The sequence below is a fragment of the Mytilus californianus genome, unplaced genomic scaffold (assembly GCF_021869535.1).
Source record: "Mytilus californianus isolate M0D057914Y unplaced genomic scaffold, xbMytCali1.0.p SCAF_19, whole genome shotgun sequence".
In the NCBI taxonomy this organism is placed as follows: domain Eukaryota; kingdom Metazoa; phylum Mollusca; class Bivalvia; order Mytilida; family Mytilidae; genus Mytilus; species Mytilus californianus.
In genome coordinates this window covers 7,405,091-7,429,413 of record NW_026262667.1, presented here as the reverse complement: position 1 = coordinate 7,429,413, position 24,323 = coordinate 7,405,091, and the positions used below count along the sequence as shown (strand labels likewise).

The following is a 24,323-nucleotide window of genomic DNA, read 5'->3' as shown; positions in this document are numbered from 1 at the left end:
ATACAACATTATAAAGAGTAGATCCTTAATATTTTTTCTATACTTTGATTATAGGCCGTATTGCTTTGATGAAATTTATTTCCTTTATTTAAAATAGTCTAACCTAAAGACAAGAAAAGGTCCCAATCACTCGTTTCATTTAGATAACTCTTCTCTCTTTCACTTCATATTTTTATCCTACCGATAAGTCCCGCGATATTGATCATATTGTATACGATATAAAGTGAACGAAAACGTTGTATGTCAAATTGACTTATGTTCATTGCAATTCAAGTAGAACTGCTAAACATTTTCACAGAAAACTTTACATATTTTAATCCTGCACAAATTTCTGAATATTTGATGAAATGTATTTTACTTTACTGTGAATGTAAATTTGGCATTGGGAGTCTAGGCAATTTTTGTCTACAAAACAATCAAATGCCAAATGCAAAATATTTGCGAAATCGCAACAGTAATGGCAATTTTTCAATAGATGAAAAATAAATTTGAGATGCTTTATAATAATTTAATACCTTTGGAATCTAACGGATATATATATAATTGAATTCAGGAATGTTAATGACATCTTAATTGACATTTCGTGTCAGCCAAGTGGATTTCCAAGGTTATTAGTAAACATTAAATACGCTTCTTAGGTTAAGGATCGTTTTATTATGGAACGAATATAATTGGTATCACAAAAGGACCCTCACACTTACATGCGAAGGTCAAAGCAATATTACAAATTGCGGTAAAATAATGGACATCAATTCAAATGATGCTCTCCTGTCTTAGACTGTAATCCTTCCAAAAGTTCTGTGTCTGACAATGAAGTAATGCATTGCACCTTCCTTTCCCAGTCTGATAAAGGTGGTCTCTGTGCAGACATCGTCATGTCGTAATCTACTGATCTGAATCGTTCTCTGTTGGAACGACATTGTTGATTATCTGTTTCTGTATCTGTTTCCTGTGCTGTTTCTTCATCAGGCGGTCCCTCCTGTTCAGTCTCATCGGTAGAAAAAGTAAAATAACAAAAGGTAGAAGCTCTGCCTTTCTATGCAAATTCGACATCCTCTGTGATACTAACAGTATCCGCAGCTGACTAGTGTCGCATTCTGTTTCACTCGTATTTAAGTTATCCTCATCAGCATGATTAGGTACACTCTGTTCAGTGATGAATAAATCACTGACAATACCGGTTCTTTTGCTGATTCTTTATTCCAATTCCGACTCCTAATTTGAATCTTCCTTCTTAAATGGATGATCTGGCGGAATTTTAAGAAATTTTGCATACGACTAGAGCACGAGGGACTGCACATGAACATCGAAACAGTTATATATATATAACTTTTATACTTTCTGAGATAAAGCAAATAAAATACTCGGAAAATAGTAGTGCAAATGTATAGAATAAACGTAATTATCGTTAAAAAGTTCAGCAATTTTGACTTAAAATTAACTTTTCTCAAAAACCTGTCCTTCGGATTTTCTTTAAAACGACATGTTATTGCTACTGCAATTTCCGTTTTATTGATATTTAATTTATAGGGGGTCACCGAATTCGTTTTTGGTGTATGAAAAATTAAATCTTCTGTACAGATTGGAAAAAGCGCCGAAAAGGCAAAGATAATCGTGACGTCGTCGCTAGAAATTTTATTTTTCGACGTATTTAGATATAACAAAGAGACTTGAATGATATATACAGCAAAACCGAATTCGGTGACCCCCTATATTTTTCATATTAATAAAACGTAAATTTAAGTGGCAATAACAACAAATGTAAAGAAAATTCGTAGGACGCGTTTTTGAGAAAAAGCTATTTAAAGTCATTTTTTCCAATATTTTTTTCAATATTTACGTGCATTCTATACATTTGAACTTCTTTCTACAGAATATTCAATTTGCTATATATCCGAAAATATAAAAGTTACTTATGTATTTTGTCAATATTCATATGCTGTTCCACATGCTTAAATTGCTTGCAAAATTTCATAAAAATCCGTGATATTGCCCATTTACGTACCTATTACCTTAAGTCAGGTTGGGTTGTTTCCGGTTCATGTGTCTTTTTGGCATGTATAATTCTTGGTCTTAGTTTCAGTTTTGGAGTAGATAAAGGTTATGGTGGGGCGTCCTTGTACGTCCCTCTCAATTTTCCTTCCTGACTATGAACACAAGGAATCTTCATTCAGTTGGCTGAGAACTGCGTAGGGGTCTTGTTTCCATCTTTCCGCAAACTTATGTTTCTCCTCAACGCTGACAATCTTCACCAATACCCAATCTCCTACTTTCACTGTCCCTCTTCTAACTCTGTTGTTATAATGATCATTTGCTGAGTTCTAGTCTTACTCGCAAATGATGTTACCAACTCATGTACCGGTGTGATTCTTTCCTTTCTTTAGATCTGTGATGAACTTTGTTGTAATCTCCTCTTACCTCTTAGTTTTCTCTCAAGCCTAAAGCTGCATCTATATGTAGGGCGATTGTCCTGTGCTCTCATGTATGGTAGAGTTGTAAACAAAACGCAATGGACTAACATTTCTAGTTAACTTTCAAGCTGGTCTCAAGTGAACCAAGCATACACAAGGCGTCCGGTTGAACCTCTCACATTGTCTCCCATAGGTTCTTGACATTGAAATTCCTGTAACGGCACATAGCTCCTTTATGGTGGTACGTTCAAAGTTTGCCCCGTCTTGGTGAGCAGGTACTTGGTTGGAACTGCCATAGCAAATCTAGTGAAAGTGATCCGTAATAACAAACAGGTGTTGCATGTCTCCCTTGTGTGGTTCAAAGGTTAAGAAGTCTAATGTCGATGTCGTTGATTAATGGTGATCGTTGGTTGGAAGTGATTTCCTACGGTCGCATCTTCCATATTCCTATATCAATAGATATAAGAAGATGTGGTATGAGTACCAATGAGACAACTGTCCATCCAAGTCAAAATTTATAAAAGTAAACCAATATAGGTCAAAGTACGGTCTTCAACACGGAGCATTGGCTCACACCGAACAGCAAGCTATAAAGGGCCCCAAAAATTACTAGTGTAAAACCATTTAAACGGGAAAACCAACGGTATAATCTATATAAAAAACGAGAAACGAGAAACACTTATGAACCACATCAACAAACGACAACTACTGAACATCAGATTCCTGACCTAGGACAGGTGCAAACAACTGCAGTGGGTTTAAACGTTTTAATGGTACCAAACCTTCACCCTTATCTGAAACAATAGTGTAACATCACAACATAGAAAGACACACTATAAAATATTAATTGAAATGGCTTATATGATGCAAATACAAAATAAATAAACTAAGGGAAGAATAATTAAAGTAACATGTTATACCGCTGTGAAATGTTAAACAATTTATTGATAAGAAAAACAATATGCTTGAACAAAAATATCAGCCATTTGCAATTACTTTAAACACAGGTAAATAAAAATTATTTTGTAATGTCTGTATATCTTGGTGCATTCCGGGCCTAAAACCTATCCTTGCCAAGTGACGTCGTTTGGTCTCTCTTCGGATGTTCCAGGACATTAAGTTTGGCTTCCAAAACAGTTTATACATGTGCCAGGGGTAGTACAAGCTGACATCGTTCTTCATTATTGACAATGATAACACGGTAAGGTACACCGTCATATAATTTGAGATTGTTGAACTGCTTCAAGTGTGGATTCGGTACAATATCTTTCCTTATAGATTTGTTGTTACCTCTGACGGACTCCGCAATAAGGTGTATATCAGGATCCTGCACTTAAGCTTTCTTCCAGTCAACAATATTTCTAATTCCACTGCCTCTTAAATCAATGTCTTCCAGCATGCCATCTGATGTTAAAGTAAGACTGTCGATGCAAGACTCTGGTATAGAGGCATCATAGACGGCTTGGATGGCATCACTGCTAGTGGGTAACCGACTAAGTGCGTGCGCATCTGTGTTTGTTTTGCAGGGTCTCTACTTTGTGTCCAAAGTAAATTCTGCTAATCTAGCTAGCCAACGATGCCCTGTTGCCCCTAACGTTGCAGATGTCAATACATAGGTAACTGGATTGTTGTCGATGTAAACTGTATATTTTTGTCCAGAGGTAGTATCAAAACATGTCACATACTGCCCGAACGAATGATCTGCAAAGTATTCTACATATCATCAATCAGCATGCACTGTATCAGTCTTGGATGACACCGACGATAAAAGGCTTCACTCCACTAACGAAAGTTAATTTTTTATAGCCTAGTTGGCCGAGTGGTTTAGGACACTGGGTTCAAGTCGTGCTGAGGGAAGGACTGAAATCCGCTACTACAAAGCTACATTTCTCACATTGCTGGCTCAAGTTTCAGACGAATTATACTTAAATTGTGGTGTCAAGTTATGTATAACCCTAGATGATCCGAAGAAGGCTGTCAGTGGTTGATTCTTGAAATATTCAGCGACTCATTTCTTACGAGAAAAAAAAACTCGTCATGAACATTTCAGTATAACTTACGATACATTTTAGTAGTAAGACGTTTTGTGAAAAAAAGCCGCAGACTTGTAAAATAAAACAAAATTGATGCAACTGCATAATTGGCCTTTTCTTTCTTTAAAACTGACAAAAACAGATGATTTGCAAAATATTCCAACTTCATGCCATCATACAGCATACACCGTGTATCAATATTAGATGATAACGAGGAGAAAAAGCGTAACTCGACTAACGAAAGCTATGTGTCATAGCCTAGTTAACCAAGTGGTTCATGACACTAGATACAGTGCAGGTGGTGTTGCCATAAGTTCACATTACCATGGCGAGGGAAGGACATATATTTGTTACTGCACAGTTGCACCTCTAACATTGTTGGGCAAAATTTCAAACCAACTATAATTAAATTGTGGTGATCGTCATGCCTAACCCTAGCTTATCCGATGAAGAATGTCGATTGTAGAGTTGTCAAATATTTACACCTGTAAAAGCTATTCCATCTACATGCATCATTGTTCGTGTATTGTGGTACAACCTTTAATAAAGCCGATGAGAAAGGCGTCGCCCGAATAACGAAATCTATATTCTAATTTAGCCTAGTTGGTCGAGTGGTCTTGGTCGCATGACACAGTTGTGGTGTTGCCAAGTTGTCACAGAGATATGGTTTTAAATCCCGTTAAAGGAGGGACAAAACAATCTACCGCAAAATAAGAAGATTTAACATTACTTGGCTGCATTATATATGAAGTATATCGTTAAGATAATTAACGTTTTCCTCATTGCTGGCAAGCGTGTATAAACTGGATATTTTTTAAACCATAAGATGTGGAATTATTGTTATAACCGTATTGTTTTACATGTACTAATATAGTATAGAGATCGATTCCATTATAATGTTAAATGTTTTCTCTCCTTTTTTATTATGTATTTTTGTATGACCCTCAAAATAACAGAATGTGATTCAGCTTGTATAATAAAGCTTGTATAATGTTGAAGATTTCTATCATTTTCATTTTAATATCGGACTACTGATAATGCAGGATAATGATTATCCCAAATATTCATTGAAAAAAATGAAAACAACACATTATAAATTGCATGCGTCCGAAGCGCTTTTCTGGATTTACCTTCATCAGGAACGCACAAAGCCGAATATTTGAAATCCAAGCATGTATTTCAATCCAAAACAGTCGAAGAGCTATATGACTAAAAAGGGCCTTCCCAGGTTAGGGAATGGGGGTTGTCACCTCCAAAAATGTTAAACCCCGCCACATTCTTTATTTATCTGTTCCAAATCAGGAGCCTGTAGTTCTTGTTTGTCTTAGTTTTTCGTAAATTTTTCTGTTGTAATTTAAGCCGTTAGTTTCCTCAAATGAATTGTTTCACATTTTTCAGATGGGGGTCTTTTATAGCTGACTATATGGTATGTGTATTTCTTACTGTTGAAGGCCGTACGGTTGCCTATAATTTCTTATATCTACTTCATTTGAACTTTGGTGGATAGTTGTCTCATTGGCAATCATATCACATCACCTTATTTGTATACTAAATATCATATCAAAATCTATCTAAGTCCAATTTTGCCTGAGGGAGTTTCTTAATTTATAAATTTATAAACGGACAATTTTAGAAAAGTATTTTTTTATAAATCATATCAGTGCCTAAGTACTAACTACTTGAGCTGATAATACCCCCGGGAACTGATAGTGCACCAGCAGCAAACCTTATTTGGACTTTACAATGTGGTCAATTGAATTAGCTGAACATATTTCTTTTGTATGTTGGGTATCTAGCCAAGGAAAGTCAATAGTATGTTGCTTCTTTATTAAACATAAAAGGATTATTCTATATGTTTGCATTATAACAAGCTGCATACAGATGTACACACATTATGTTAAAGTTAATTTTATCTTAGTGCTCCATTAAGAAACTCTAAGTCGTTAGAACTTAAAAGCTGACATGCACTCAAACTAATTAATAAAAAGTGCCCCAACAATAATAAATATTTTACAACCCGGCCAAGTAAAATATTTGTTTATGTAATGTAATAAACCAAGTCCCTTCAAAAGAGGATATGGAAATATTTAATAGATTAAGCAGCTATGGAATCTTGTATATTATTTAAGTTATTAAAAATAAGACAGATTTGCTCCCACTGTTATTTAAATTTTGATAATTCTTTTTTATTTCTTAAAGCATCTATACTTATATTAATCCGTTTGGGATTTATGGTACAAAAACTTTCAGAAATATGTCAACTGCCGATATACATCTTAATAATGCTGAGGGAATTACATTTTAGAAAGAACATTCTTATCCAATTAATCAAATTCCTAGTCTCACCATGTCTGAAGGAATGTATATAATTTTGATTTTGATTTTTTTCTTTTTTGTCATTGTTCAAAGAAGGAGGATAAATTTGCTCTATAATTGTTTTACCACCAAGCGGTATTTGAAGAAAAAAACCTGATGGAATCGTGTTTTCTAATATAAGTTCACCAGGATTCAAAATAAATAAGCTTTATTTGATATATAGATAATGCATAGATAAGTACACGTTCGATAAATATATATCTCAGACCAAAAGATTTACAAAAACTAATTTCACATTTTTCAGTTCTATTAGTAGTTGAAATCAAAAAATCTCTGCGTTTTTTATATCATTATCATCATTATAATAGACCCCGGCCTGGTTTTTAGAAATACCTGTATTTAATATTTGGTTACTGGTAGTGTTCAATAAAAAAAAAAGAAAAAGAAAAACACAAATATTTCACCACGTGTTTTATGTATTTATCATAACACTTCTAGGAATTGTTGAAATCTATACTACGAAGGTGAGAAATGAGATCCGTTTTTTTTATGGAAATAAATTTTCCTGTCTGCAATAATTTTAAAATAGATAGTATGACCTTATTGAAATACTTCAATACCTACATATGAATTCTGAAACACTTTTTCGTGATAAATATCGTTGCCAAAATATTCTGTTTTGTACATGTTTTCTTTAAATGAATTACTACTTTTCTATGTTAACCCAAGAGCTTTCGGGGCTCCAAAACCACGTGAATCTGCTCGAGGTTTGTAGTGACTTCAATTTTTGGAATACACTTAATGTTTCCCAAGCTTCGAATTGGAAATCTGCAAGATTCACATCTTTATTAAAAAGAATAGGCGGAAGCTACAAAAGGATGAATCAGAACTCGTAAGTCGAAAAGAAAAAATCAAGGAAATATCAAAAAGGCAAAAAATAGCTAGTCTATAAAACACTTAATAAAAACTTTAGACTGAACAATATTAAAACGAAGACTTTTTTTTAAATTGTATTCAATTTGTTTTTCGGGGATGGGTGGAATTTAAATTGACGTGCATAGTATAATGAATAGGCGTTGGAGCTTTCAGTTTTTATTTTGATTCGACTTCATAATATTGTTGGAAGGTCTGTTTCTATATTTAGTAAGTATATTGTAGATTTCTTGCAAAAATCTTAGCATTGCATTTAAAATATATAAGAAGTATTTTACTCATTTTGAATTCAACACATATTGTTTGTGCATTTAGAATATGTATTCCAGACATTTGATTTCTATGCAACCATTTAAATTTTGTTCAAACGGAAGACAAAATATTTTCCGAACTCAGGTCTTAATTTTAGAATGTATGTCTAGGTTCGTAAGAATGAGATGGTTATGTAAAAATGTTTATAATACCCGAAATATTTGATAATGTTCGACAGTGTTGAAATGAAGAAAATCTCCAGTTACAAACAAATATGTTTTAAGTAAGGTATCAAAATGCAATTTCGCTTGATCATCTTGCGCAAGTATTGTTTTATGTATAAAAATATAATGTTCCTATGTGAAAATAATCTTACCTCAGTTTGAAAGACGTGAACATGCATCACAAAAGAATCAAGTATCCAGTTGCCTAGTCTGCAGTGAGCAAAAAATCAAATACATTTATTTGTGTAGTGAATTGATAAAACAAAATTTTCTTCGAGCTCATAATTGAAATTAAATCTCATGATACTTCAAATTTAGAAAAAAAGTTGAATCTGTTTTTCATACTTGATAGTTTTACTACTATAACACGTGTACATTGGCCTTTCTTTCAAATGCAAATATATTATTTTATCAAAATCTTCAAACTTTGAATAATTGTCTTCCCGCCAATAGCTTTTCCGTATGCAGTAACCTTAGCCAGGGAGACCTCTCGTTAGTACTTTGACAGTCGCAATAGTGCAAGAGCGAGGGGGAACTGGGATAAAAGAAAAGGTAAACAAACGTGGAAGTTAGATAGGTTTAATTGATTCTGAAAGAAAAAAATTAATACTTCAAATCATTTAACAACTTTTATTACGAAATTCAATTAGCAAATAGAAACGCATTAAAATATAATAAAAAATACACATCGCTCATGTCTTTCATCTCACTTATTTTCCACGAACTCCATCTTCAATAGTCTGTATATCTTGGATCCATTCCGGGCCAGTAAAACCTATCCTGGACCAGTGATATTTTCTATCTCTCTCTCATGATATCCCATGTCATTATGTTTTGAATCCAAAACAGTTGGTATATGTTCCAGGGATAGTACTGTATAAATCTTCCTTCTTTATTGACAATGGTAAGACGGTGAGGTACTACGTCATATATATTGAGATGATTGAATAGTTTCAAGTGTGGATTCGTCCAATATCTGTCCTGCAAGGTTTAGTGTTACATCTGACGTACTCCGCAATAAGTTGTATATCAGGAACCTGCGCTTGAGATTTCCTCCAGTCAACGATGTTACCAATTCCACTGCCTCTTAATTCAATATCTTTCAGTATGGCATCTGATGTTAAAGTAAGACTGGTGATGTAAGACTCTGGTATAGTGGTATTACACATGGCTTGGATGGAATCACCGCTGATGGGTAACCGACTAAGGGCCTTCGCATCTTCGTTTGTTTTGCCATGTCTGTACTTGATGTCCAAAGTAAATTCTGCTAATCCAGCTAGACAACAGTAGCATAGGTGACTGGATTGTTGTCCGTGTACACTGTATATTCTTGTCCATAGATGTAGTCTCAAAACATGTCACATGCTGCCCGAACAAATGATCTGCAAAGTATTCCATCTACATACCATCAATTAGCATGCACTGTGTATCAATCTTGGATGACGCCGACGATGAAAGCCGTCACTCCTCTAACGAAAGTTTTATTCTTATATCCTAGTTGGCCGAGCGGTTTAGGACACTGGAAACAGACCATGTGGTGTTGCCACAGAACCATAAAAGCTACATTTCTTACATTGTTTGGTTAAATTTAAAAAGAATTATACTTAAATTGTGGTGTCAGTCATCTATAACCCTAGATTATCCGATGGAGAAAGTCAGTTGTGAAATATTCAGGGACTCATTTTACAAAAACTCTTACGAAACAAAATACTCGCAAGTCATAATCATTTCAGTATAACTTATGAAAAATTTTAGTCGTAAGACGTTTTGTGAAAAGAGCTGCAGACTTGTAAGATAAAAACAAATATTGATGGACTGCATAATAAGCATTGTCTTTCTTTAAGACTGACAAAACAAATGATCTGCAAAGAACTCCAACTTCATGCCATGATATAGCATGCACCGTGTATCAATATTATATGATTCCGACGAGGAAAGGCGCAACTCGACTAACGAAAGCTATGTGTTAAAGTCTAGTGGTTTATGACACATAACCATGGGTGTTCAAAGTCTGCCAAGGGAAGAACTAACATTTGCAACGGCACAGTTGCACCTCTAACATTGTTGGGTTAAATTTCAGACCATCTTTACTTAAATGTTAGTGATACATGTATAACCCTAGGTTATCCGATAAAGAATTTCAATCGTAGAGTGAAATATTAAGACTTGTGAAATTAAAAACTTATTGTTGCGACTTATTGTATGCATTATCCTCCTTTAAGACTGACAAGAGCAGATGACTTGCAAAGTATTCAAACTTCATGCCCTCATACCTTATGTACTGTGTTGGTAAAACCCTGAATGACGCCGACGAGGAAAAGGTGTCGCCCGAAAAACGGGGGCTATATTTAGATATATAGCGTAGTTTGGTCGAGTGGTCTAGGTCGCATGGCACAGTTCGGATTATGTTGCCACGATGTCACAAAGGCATAGTTTTAAATTTTTTTAAGGAAAGGACATACATTTACTAACACATAATTAGCAGATATATCATGGCTTGAATACATTTCAAGTGAAGTTAAACATCTAGATAGATAACGTTTTTTCACTATTTGAGGCAAGCGTGTATGGATATGATTTTACATGTATTATTATGGTAAGTTATACACGGTTAATTCGTACATACACACGATTATATACAAAATTAACTGGTAACCGGTAGTCATTTTTTAAAAGTTTGTTAAACTTTAAAGCATCAGTTCGAAATACACGCTTATAATTTACAATTCAACCCGTATTTGGATTAATAATGTGGCAATTGCATTAGGTGAATATATTTCAGAGTCAACATGGAAGCATCATCAAACGATTTTTTTGTGTATTTTGGAGGAGGGGGTCTTGTCAGCGAAGTCAATGATATCATGTTAATTCTTTGTAAAACATGTGTGGTTTATTCATGTATGTTTTCATTATAACAAGCTGCATTTATACGTACATGATGAATTTTATCTTCCTGGACCTTTAAGAAACTCTAAGTCTTTAGAACTTAAAAGCCGACATGTACTCAAACTAATAAATAAAATGTGCCTCAACACAAATAAATATTTTACAACCCGGCCAAATGAAATATGTGTTTATGCTATGTCATTAAACCAAGTCCCTTCAGGAAAAGGAAATGGAAAGATTTACTAGTATAAGCAATGGGATCTTGTTGATTATTTAAGTAATTGAAAATAAAACAGATGTGTTACCGCTGATGTTTAAACTTTTTTTTCTTAGAGCATCTATACTTATATTAATCCGTTTGGGATTTAATGTGCATAAACATTTAGAAATATGTCACCTGCCGAAATACATCGTAATAATGCTTGAGGAATTTATGTTTTTGAAAGGATATTGTTATCCAATTAATAAAAAAAAATGTTGCTTCATTTTCTTCTATTTGTCATTGTTCACAGATGAAGGATCAATTTGCTCTTTAATTGTTTAAAGAAGGAAAACCTGATGGAAACATGTTTTTCTAATATAATAAGTTCACCCGGAGTCAAAATAAATTAGTTTTATTTGATAGATATATAATGCATAGAGACGTACACGTTCGATAGAATTTTTGTGTTTGTTTGAAATGTTCATTCTTTATTCATTTTCAAAATAGATAATACCTTATATATCCCAGACCAAGAGATTTTCAAAAACTAATTTCATATTTGTCAGTTATATTAGTAATTAAGGGCTTCTGAGAGTTATTGAAAACTATACATCGAAGCTGAGAAATGAAATCCGATATATAGAATGTATATGATCTTTATTAACCCTTTGTGACATTCGTGGCAATTCTTGATTTTCAAATGCCCATTTAAATTTAATTATAAAATACATAAAATAACATAAATAAAGATCGAGTCTCGCGAAATCATGTTTCAACATTCATTTGCTATATATAAACATGTATGCATTTTCGCTCCTGTTACGCACTAAGTCATAATTTTTATTTTACATAATAATTTCATACTGGTATTTTTCCCTTACAGTACTAATTACTTTACTGGTAATAAGAAAAAAAAGTTGCGATTTGGGGGTTTCTGTTGTTTTATGAAAATAAGTGTTCCTGACCGGATAAATTTAATATAAATAGTATGACCTAACTCAAAAACCTAAATCCTTATACATATACATTCTATTTTTTATTTTTTTTTATTTTGTGCATCTTTGAATTGTAAACAAACATTCTCGCTTGAATAAAAATGTGCCCACCTATGTTTTTACTCGTCCAAACTGCCGAAATAAAATACTGCCCCTTAAAATGAGCTTTAAATTCACATTGAAATATTTTTTTAAAAGATCGAGAAGGAATATAGCATTTTTCATGTTAAATTTTGGCGCCAAACTATGCTGCTTTGTACATTTTTCTTTAACGAATTACTACTTTTTTATGCAAACTCAAGAACTTTCGGGGGCTACAACCAAGTGAATCTGCTCGATGTTTGTAATTGCTTTAAGTTTTGGAGTCCACTTTTTTTTTCAAGCTATGCATGGGAAATCTGCAAGATTCATATATATATAAATAAGAACAAAAGACGAAAGATACTAAAGGAAGAATCAAAACTCTTAAGTCAAAACGACAAAGAGACAAAACCATGCAAAAAATCCGGACAAATATCAAAAAGGTAATAAATAGGTAGTCTTTAAAACACAAAATAAAAACTTAAGACTAAGCAATATCAAAACTGCGGTATTTTGTTTTAATTGTATTCAATTTGATTCTCGCGAAGGAGTGGAAGTTAAATTTACGCCCATAGTATAATGGATAGACGTCGGAGATTCCAGTTTTTATTTTGATTCGATTTTCTTTGCACACATTTCAGTAATATCAAATATGTTTTGTAAGGTCGTTTTCTTTATTTAGAAAGTATCTTATAGATTTCTTGCAAAAATCTAGGCATTGAAATTAAATATAAAAAAGTGTTTAATTCATTTTGAAACAACATAATTAACATATTTTTTCAGGAATTTTGGTTACTTTGCAACCATTCAAATTTTGTTAAAACGAAAGTTAAAATAATTTCCCCGAATTCCATCTCTATCAAGTTTTAATTTTAGAAGGTATTCCAGGTTTCTAACAAGGAGATGGTTATGTAAAAATGTTCATAATACCCGAAAGATTTGATAATGTTTGACAGTGCTGAAATGAAGAAAATCTCCAGTTACAAAAAATATGTTTTTAAGTTAGGTATCAAAATCAATGTCGCTTGTTCGTCCTGCGCAAGTATAGTTTAATATGTGTAAAAATATAAAGTTCCTATGTGAAAATAGTTTAACGTTAACATGCTACACGAAAGAATTGAGAGTATCTAGTTGCCATGTCTGCAGTGAGCAAAAAAATCAAATATATATATATATATATATATATAAGAAATTTGTTTTGCATGCACACGTATAAAAATTGCGGTTTTTATCCAACGCAATCATAGGTTTGAACGTTGTTTTCAATTTAGACTTGTTTATATTATATCGAGTATTGTTAAAATCACTGACACTGAAGAAGGCTATTTGTTAAGCCGAAATATTTGTCAACACGATTTAATAACAACATCTTCGTATAATACCATCTTATATTAGTATCGTTGTGCAAATCTCTAGACTTATATATATATATATATATATACAAGTCTAAATTGAAAACAACGTTCAAACCTATGATTGCGTTGGATAAAAACCGCAATTTTTATACGTGTGCATGCAAAACAAATTTCTTGTTAGAGGGGTCTAAATACAGCACAAACAACATTTTCCAAAAGACCAAAAAAGTGAAAAGGTATATTTTAACAAAACGCATTTGACTAACAGGTCGAACAACAAATGTTCTTAAATCCTGCTGACTGCCATTGGCGATTGCCATATAAACGGATCACAAGGTGTAATAAATAGATCTTAACTATAAATTTAATACCAAACAGAAAACAATAAACTTGCGGCAAAGATGGAATACCGCAAACAAAGGTGCAAAGATTTTTTGTACATCATATCCGGATTTCGACAATTAATGTCTCTTCAGTGATGTTAGGAATCGAAACGGTTATTGGAAGGCCACATAATTTACCTCAATTTAGGATAGACTCTTGAATTTTGAGGAGTCAAAATAGGATGAACGGATCATATAAACCCGAAGGCAAATATAATACAAGCCCAAACGAAAAAATATAAACAAGTCTAAATTGAAAACAACGTTCAAACCTATGATTGCGTTGGATAAAAACCGCAATTTTTATACGTGTGCATGCAAAACAAATTTCTTGTTAGAGGGGTCTAAATACAGCACAAACAACATTTTCCAAAAGACCAAAAAAGTGAAAAGGTATATTTTAACAAAACGCATTTGACTAACAGGTCGAACAACAAATGTTCTTAAATCCTGCTGACTGCCATTGGCGATTGCCAAATAAACGGATCACAAGGTGTAATAAATGGATCTTAACTATAAATTTAATACCAAACAGAAAACAATATATATATATATATATATATATATATATATATATGTGTGTGTGTGTTTAGTGAAATGATAAAACAAAAGTTATTCGAGCTCGTTGTTGAAGTTTAAAGTCATATGATACATCAATTTTTTTTTTAAAAGTTGACCATGTTTTACATACTTGAATGGCGTTTTACTATAAACACGTATACATGAAATTTTTTTTAAAAGAAAATGTGTTATCTTATCAATATCTTCAGAAATGTACTGTTATTGAATTATTGTTTTTCCGTACGCGTACTCTAATTCGCCAATAGCTTTTCCGTATGCAGTGACTTTAACCACGAGACATGTCGTTAGTACTTCGATAATCGCAATAGCGCAAGAGCGAGGAAAAACCGTGACGATGTATGTCATATATTATAAATACACACATAGAACAGATCAACTTGACACCACTTGATTTCCTATCGTATTGTATACATACACACATAGAACAGACCAACTTCACATCACTTTATTTCCTATCGTATTGTTGTTTAGACACTATTGCATTGACGGACAACAAATGTCAATATTTGTAGGAAGACCTGACCAGTTACATTTATATAATACATGACGGACAACAAATGGCAATATTTGTAGAAAGACCTGACCAGTTACATATGTAATGTATTGCTTACTCCCGTGTGTATTTTTAAATCAATTGCAGTCTTTGGTAGTGATTAACAAAGACCTTGCTTAAATCTGACGCTATAGACGGGTTTATTTGTAATTGACCTAGAAAACATGGGCGCATCCATTAACCTCTCACGTGACCGATCCGCCATTATAACCGTGAGTGGTCCTGAAGTTACTGTTAAGTGTGAGTCCATCGTCGACGAAAGCCTTTCTAAAGCTTTACACAGGAAAAGCAGCAATATAACGTTTTCCCTTTAAAATATGACTATTTTATAATGTATCATCAGGATGTTTATTGTACAATCATCCGTCTCATATCCTTGTTATCAAATGTATTATTTTGCTGACTTGATTAATATGACCTTTATTTATTGAACTATTATTTGTCAATGTTTGTCCATCTTAAAATTTCATTAGTTTTCCTGTCGTTTGATTCGAAACTTCACAGTGTTAGAAGTTGATGACGCCCATTCAGAAGCAAAATGTCACTGGTAATTATAGTTACAGAAATCAACCGTTTCCGTTTAGTGAAAGACAAAATTCGTGATAAACTTTGATAGCTGCAGCTTTCGCATTAGGATGAAAAGGTCGTCAATACTAATGAACTAAGGCTTTATCATAGGCTATATCTGTAAAGTAGTCATATAATAGAATATAAATCTGTATTTGTGGCGCGTTATGAAAACAGCTATTTTTCAGTTCATCATATTTCAAAAATAATTACGGGGGTTGGGGGGTTAATATTTGGGGGCGCCCAACCCTCCTCTTAGCATGGGACAGTGGTGTCACAAAGTTATATATCAAGCGATATCCAATTCTAACTCGTTATGAAACTTATAATTATCAGATATCAATTTCAAAAGAGATGAAAAATATCGAGGGGCATTCAAAGAGCATGAGTCGAAGAAAAACTAACATCGCCATGGCAAAAACTAACATCGCCATGGCAAAAAAGGCGAAAGCGACGAAAAGACGAACAAGTCCACAAAACACTACATAGAAAACGAAAGTATTTACCTATGCATATACGTATTATTTATTTTAATGCTTATATTCTGCCATTGTTTGATTATTGTTGCAATATATGGGGTAGTTGTAATGAAAGTTATTAAAGAAATCTGCTAGGGTTATAGTAGAAGCTGACATAATGACATCCTTCACTTTATTGTTTAATAGTTTAAATCAGTTGAATGTGGAAAAAAAACGAATTCGATATCAAAAGGCACTATTTGTATTTGAATCATTAAAGGAAATGGTTCCTAACTATTTACGAGAAAACTTTCATTTTACTGATGATCAATATTATAATTTACGTTCAGCTGATGAAAAACTATTACTACTTCCGAATAAAAAAAACTAAGTTTTTGAAAAAAAAACTTTTATATATTCTGGTTCTCAAATATGGAACAGTTTACCAAATGAAATAAAGATGAGTAAAACTATTGTATCTTTTAAAACAAAATGTTACAATTTTTTCATGAAGAGGGCAAATTAGTATGCTTTTTCATTAATATCTAAATAAAATTGTATATTGTATATTACATATCATATTATATTGACAAGTCTAAAATGAAAACAACATATTATATTGTAGTACTTTATGATTATGTTATTATTATTTTGAGGACTCTCAGGAAGATTAGTTTTAACAAATGGGATTATCCTCTTTAAATGAAGATTATTTATTTATTTATTTATTTATTATTTATTTATCCGTGGTAGCCTTTATTCCCAGTTTGGTTCGATAGATGCGTTTACCATAGTCACTAAACTTATTTAGTGAGGAAACATTATCTTATCGAGGAAGTTGATCCCTTATTTACTCAGTTTCTTTTCATTCTTCCTGATAAGCTACTAACAAATCCAAACAGTTTCTTTACTTTTAGTCTAGTAATGGAAAGTCGATTTATAAAATATTAACATACATGTATTAAATTTATCATTTATTTATGTCTACATTATAACAAGCTGCATATGAACATAGTATATAACAGATGATAGTTTTAGTTTTGATCCATTATGAAACTCTAAGTACTTTGAATTTTACGACCTGCATGCACTAAAAATGAATGATTATATAGCCCACACACAAATACATTGTTTTGCAATATGGTTATCTTAGAAACATTGTTTATGTAATTTAACAAAGAAGATCTCTTCGGGGGATTGCATAAGGAAGTTAAACATTACTAAATGCATCAATGACAGTCGAGGAATTTAATGTTTACTTCATGATTTATTCTCACCGTTGTTACTTTTTGTATTTTTCCTGAAGAATCAAAGATCGTATTTGTTAAAATTGAAGGATGTCTTACTTTTGTAAATGCTGCGGAAAACATCATTTAAAATATATGAGGACATTCTGTATTTTTCCAATCCATAGTTTAAGAACAGCTGAAGAACAAAGAACACTTTGGTATCCTATATTTAATGGAAGCTAAGACAGGAAATTCTATGACATTTTAACGTCAATATTAACAAACTGTTTTTCAAAGTCAATAATAATTATCGATTATTGCATGTTATTTTCCATATTGGCCCTGGTATCAGCCTGAGACTCCCATATCAACCAGTGGTCATAGCCCAAGGGCTGATACCAGGGCCAATATGGCAAATGCCATGTAATGATCTATTTATCACATATTTCAAGCTGTAGACCTTATTTCAACGTCCACATCAATAAACTCATCATAGATACCAGGATTGAAATTTTGTATTTGCGCAAGACGCGCATTTCGTCTACAAAAGACTCATCAGTGACGCTCGAATAAAAAAAAAGTTAAAAAGGCCAAATAAAGTACGAAGTTGAAGAGCATTGAGGACCAAAAATTCCTAAATGTTTTGCCAAATACAGCTAAGGTAATCAACAGACCTCATTTCAACGTAAATATCAATAGACCTTATTTCAACATTTATATCAATAAACAATATTTCAACGTCAATATCAACAGACTTATTTCAACGTCAATATCAATAGACCTTATTTCAACGTCCATATTAACAGAACTTATTTCATCGTCAATATCAATAGTACCTTTTCAAAGTTAATATTAATAGACCTGATTTAAACGCCAATAGACCTTATTTCATCGTCAATATCAACAGACCTTATTTCAATGTCCATATCAATAAACAATATTTCAACGTCAATATCAAAAGACCTTATTTCAACGTCCATATCAATAGAAATTATTTCAACTACCATATCAACAGACCTTATTTCAACCTCCATATCAATTAACAATATTTCAACGTCAATATCAACAGACCTTATTTCAACGTCCATATCAATAGACCTTATTTCAACGTCCATATCAACGGACCTTTTTTCAACGTCCGTATCAATTAACAATATTTCAACGTCAATATCAACAGACCTTATTTCAACGTCCATATCAATAGACCTTATTTCAACGTCCATATCAACAGACCTTATTTCAACGTCAATATTAATAGACCTTATTGCAACGTCAACTAGAACACACCCGCGAAATCGCGAGTAATTTCGTGGGTATTTAGAGTTTGGTTGAAAGTATGTAAACTGTTGTAGGATGAATTTTTGTAAAAGATTTTATGCCCGAGTCTGGAGAATTTCAGAAAAGGTAGCAAACTGAGTCATAGGCACTTGGAGACAGGACAATTATTTTAAGCCCTATCCCTTTTTTCCAAAGTCCGTTATTTTTTTGCTCTGTGTTAAATTCCATGATTTTCGCGTTTCTGTATACTATGAACATACATATAATATAAATAACTTGAGTGTTTTTGCTTTTAACTGTCATTTCCAAGTTTCTTCTCCACGGCGATCACTGCTATATTATATAGATCGAGAGTCTCTATATAATTTTTAGGATTATAAACATAGTATACATGCAGAATAACGCGAAATTATGAAAATTATGCTTAATGCTTAAAGAGGGGAGTAAAGGGCACGGAAGAACGCGAAATAAAATTGCCATTTCACAATGAGCGAGCAATTAAAAATTTCTTGCACATTGATCTTTTTATCGATTTCAAGAAACACGGTGAATAACGAACCTTTTTCTCGGCTGCACGTGAAATAAAAAGTGGCAAAACACGTTGCACGAAAATAACCCTTTACCCCCTCTTTTAAAGTTTAAATCGGAAGTCTTGGGTATGACTTAAAAGTCGGTCTGATGACGGAAACAATATCCGGACGCCTTTTTCTTCGTTTTTCTCCCAAAATAACCCAAACTGAATAATCATAAGAATGGATGACAAATGCGACTATGCATGGTACCTATAGGACACAGAGGCATGATGATTTATTTATTGGAGAAGGAAGAAAAGCGACACACAAAATGAGGTCTTCTCGTCTAATAGTATAGATATCAATACACCTTATATTTCAACGTCCATATCAATAGACCTTAAAATATCGTCAATACCAACAGACCTTATTTCATCGTCAATATCAACAGACCTTATTTCATCGTCAATATCAATAGACCTTATTTCAACATCCATCTCAACAGACCTCATTTCAACGTTAATATCAACAGATCTTATTTCAACGTCAATATCAATAGACATTATTTCATCGTCAATATCAATAGATCTTATTTCAACGTCCATATCAATAGACCTTATTTTATCGTCAATATCAACAGACCTTATTTCAACGTCTATATCAATAGACCTTATTTATCGTCAATATCAACTCCAAGGGAAATTCAAAACTGAAAGTCCCTTATCAAATGGCAAAAGTAAAAGCCCAAACACATCAAACGAATGGAAAACAACTTTCATATTCCTGACTTGATACAGGCATTACCTTATGTAGAAAATATTGGTTTTATAGATAGCTAATCCTCTCACTTGTATGACAGTCACATAAAATTCCATTATATAGACAACAATGTTTGAACAAAACAAACAAACATAATAGGTAAAAATGTCAAAAATAGGGGTACAGCAGTCAACATTGTGTTTAAATCTTAATCACTATAAAAACAAACAAATATGTCAACAAAGAAACACAAAATAGCATATACACAAAGCACATAAGTAAAAATGAAATACAAGAATACAATTATTGACCATAGGCATAGCACAATAACACAATGACGGAATGTATAAGTACCGAGCCACGCCAAATGATATTACTAAAAATGGACTAAACAGTAAAGGTAATAATTTACATGGACAAATAAAAGAACACTATAGCAAGTTATAAAGATGATAAACAACGTCAGTATCTAGAATCTATACTTCAAGACCATCATGTATTATTTGTGAAGTTGATACGGAATATTTATCAACAAGGTCTTGGTATCTTCCGATGAACTTTTTTAGAAAAAGGACGAGACGTTCTTTGACATAACCCTGGTTCTCAACTTTCTGCTCAGACACTGGTGACGTTTTATAAAGTCTGAGTAGCAGCTGCAAGCTCTTGAATACCGAATGAGTTGAGGAAATATATATCCCATATGCAGATGAAGTTGGTATATTGCTACTAATAGACCTTATTTCAACGTCAATATCAATGGTAATAGGTTTCATACCGAGTGAGAATTGGATATCGCTTGATATCAGCTCGAGTTATTTAATTTTAATACAATAATAAACGAGCCTTCGGCGAGTTCATTTTTACTATTTGAATTAAATAACGAGAGTTGATATCAAGCAATATCCAATTATCACGAGTTGTTAAACTTATTTCTCTTATGGTTAACACTTTAAGGTGGCTGGGGCGTCTTAAATAAAATTGATAGAATTTTTTGATAATTTGTCAAAATGAAGTTTTTATCATGCTTTTTTCAAAAATATAATAAAAAGTATGGGTCACCGAACTTTTTTTCACGCTAGAGGTTGTGCAAAATTGTCAGATTTTGTATAGAATATGCATGGAAAATCAAATTTTGTTTGATAAGAAGAAAACTACTTGATAGAACTTTAAGATAAAATGTGAGAAGATAGCTCTTATAACATGCTTTCAGATAAGAAAAAGAAAAAATGGGGTCATCGAACTTGTTTTCTTGCTACAGAATAAAATAGGTAAATTCACAACACTTTCTATTATAAAAATTACTTTATCTGAGTTATCTCCCCTTATTTGGCAAAGTTTTAAAAAAATTAATCAAACACAAATAAGGTGTTTTTTTAAGAAATCACAGCCGTAATTATGATAAAACCCACAATTTTCTATATTTACATCAAAAGTCTTACACATAAATTACATACTATTCTCAACATTTGCACATTTCATCAAAGATCTAGACCAATGTTATCTGCTATTTCAAAATCCAAAATGGAGGAAGACTCCCGAGCCACCTTAAGGCAGATGGGGTGTCTAAATTATAATCCATAGATTTTTTTATTAATTTGCCAAAATGTAGTTTATATCAAGCTTTTTAAAAAAAAATGATAAAAAGAATGGGTCACGGGGCTTATTTTTACACTTACACTACAGGTTGTTCAAAATTAACAGATTTTGTATAGATTATGCATGGAAAACCCAATTTTCTGCCATAAAACGAAAACTACACCATAGAATTTTGAGATAAAATATGAGAAGATAGCTTTAATATTATGCTTTCAGATAAGAAAAAGAAAAAATGGGGTCACCGGACTCGTTTTCTTGCTACATAATAAAATAGGTAAATTCCTAACACATTCTATTGTAAAAGTACCTTTATCTGAATTATCTGCCCTTACATTTGAGTTGCCTCCCCTTATGTGGCAAAGTTGGAAAAAATTGAATCAAACAAAAGTTTTCTGTTTTTTGTAAAATACAACCATAAATATGATAAAATATGTCATTTTCTATATTGAAATGAAAATTCTTACACATGAATTACCTACTACTCTCAAAATTTGCACATTCTATTAAAGATCTAGACCGATTGTTTTCAGGTATTACAAAATCCAAGATGGAGGAAGACACCCTATCTACCTTAATTGTGTTAAATAAAAAATTCCGCCAATCGTTGATCGAGTCTTTTACACTTACCAGCATGACGTCATATGTCCTGTTCCTGCGTCAAACTTTAACATCAGACATTTAAAAACTTTTTGTACGCTTCAAAATGTAATGAAATTTGACAAAATGAAGATTTTCAGGTGAAAAAGTGTTTTGTGTATTATTGAAGAAATCATACATGTCCGTTGCCATGGACGAAATGTACATCGTCTTAACCTTTGAAGGTCAGCAATGACCTAACGAATAGCCAATAGAAATGGCGTTATATCGTCTCATGATGCTGGATAAGCCAATCAAATTGACGCACTTTTAGTATCACTTTTTCGTATCGCACTCCGTGCAGTGTGATACGAGAAATATCTCTTCCTACAAGAAATAGATAAAGGCCACAACCATAAGAGAAACCTTATTTAAACGTCAATATCAATAGACCCATTTCAACGTCAACATCAATAGACCTTATTTCAACGTCCATATCAACAGACCTAATTTCAACGTCCATATCAACAGACCTAATTTCAACGTCAATATCAAAAGATCTTATTTTAACTTCCATATTGATAGACCTTATTTCAACGTCAATAACAAAAGACCTTATTTCAACGTCCATATCAATAGACCTTATTTTAACGTCAATATCAACAGACCTTATTTTATCGTCCATATCAATAGACCCTTTTCCAACACCAATATCATTAGACCTTATTTAAACGTCAATATCAATAGACCCATTTCAACGTCAACATCAATAGACCTTATTTCAACGTCCATATCAACAGACCTAATTTCAACGTCCATATCAACAGACCTAATTTCAACGTCCATATCAACAGACCTAATTTCAACGTCAATATCAAAAGATCTTATTTTAACTTCCATATTGATAGACCTTATTTCAACGTCAATAACAAAAGACCTTATTTCAACGTCCATATCAATAGACCTTATTTTAACGTCAATATCAACAGACCTTATTTTATCGTCCATATCAATAGACCCTTTTCCAACACCAATATCATTAGACCTTATTTCAACGTCCATATCAACAGCCCTTATTTTAACGTCCATATCAACAGACCTTATTTTATCGTCAATACCAATAGACCCTTTTCCAACACCAATATCAATAGACCTTATTTCAACGTCCATATCAACAGCCCTTATTTTAACGTCCATATTAACAGACCTTATTATATCGTCAATATCAATAGACCTTATTTCAACGTAAATATCAATAGACCTTATTTAACCTGTAACTTTCAAAATTTTCGAAATAGCAAATCGTTTCTTAAAACTGGACACATAATGATCTCTAGAGATGTAAAGACCTGATTGCTTTAAGTCATATGATACGAGTATCTGGAAATTATATTGTTATGGAAATTATTTAACCAAGCAGTAGCGGATTCAGGCGCTTTTTGGAGATTTTATGCCAAAAAAAAAATTTTTTTTTCGATCAAACAGGATTTTCTTTTAAAAAAAAGTTCATGTACACGTGCTTTATAGTAAAACTTAGCCATTCAAGTATAAAAAAAATATTTAACTTTTTATCTAATTTGAAGTGCCAATAGGAAATTTATTTAGATCGAGACTATGAGAAATATGAAATGGACTGATTAGAATAGCCTAACCATTGTCATGTCAGCTTAGCCTGAGGGAGCAAAATTACCTGGATAGAACAGCCAACACATTCTAATGTCAGATTAACCCGAAGAAATAAAATGAAATGAAATGAAAAGAACAGCAAAAATATGATCATGTCAACTTAGTCTGAGGGAATAAAATGGCATGAATAGAATACCCAATACATTATCATGTCAGCTTAGTCTGAGGAAGTAAAATGGTCGGAATAGACCAGCCAACATCTCTTTATGTCAGCTAAGTCCGGGGAAATAAAATGGCATGAAAAGAACAATCAACACCTTCTCTTGTCAGCTCAGCCTGCGGGAGTAAAATGGCCTGAATAGAACAGCAATCACCTTCTTGTGTCAGCTTGGTCTGATGGAGTAAAATGGACTAAATAGAACAGCCAACACTTTCTTATGTCAGCTTAGTCTGATGGAGTAAAATGGACTAAATAGAACAGCCAACACCTTCTTATGTCAGCTTAGTCTGATGGAG

At 32.8% G+C, this 24,323-nt stretch overlaps 1 pseudogene; it reads right to left on the bottom strand.

Annotated features, from left to right (window-relative positions):
• Positions 1 to 15,859: 15,859 nt before the first annotated feature.
• Positions 15,860 to 23,378, bottom strand: LOC127726998 (neuroblast differentiation-associated protein AHNAK-like; annotated as a pseudogene).
• Positions 23,379 to 24,323: the final 945 nt, after the last annotated feature.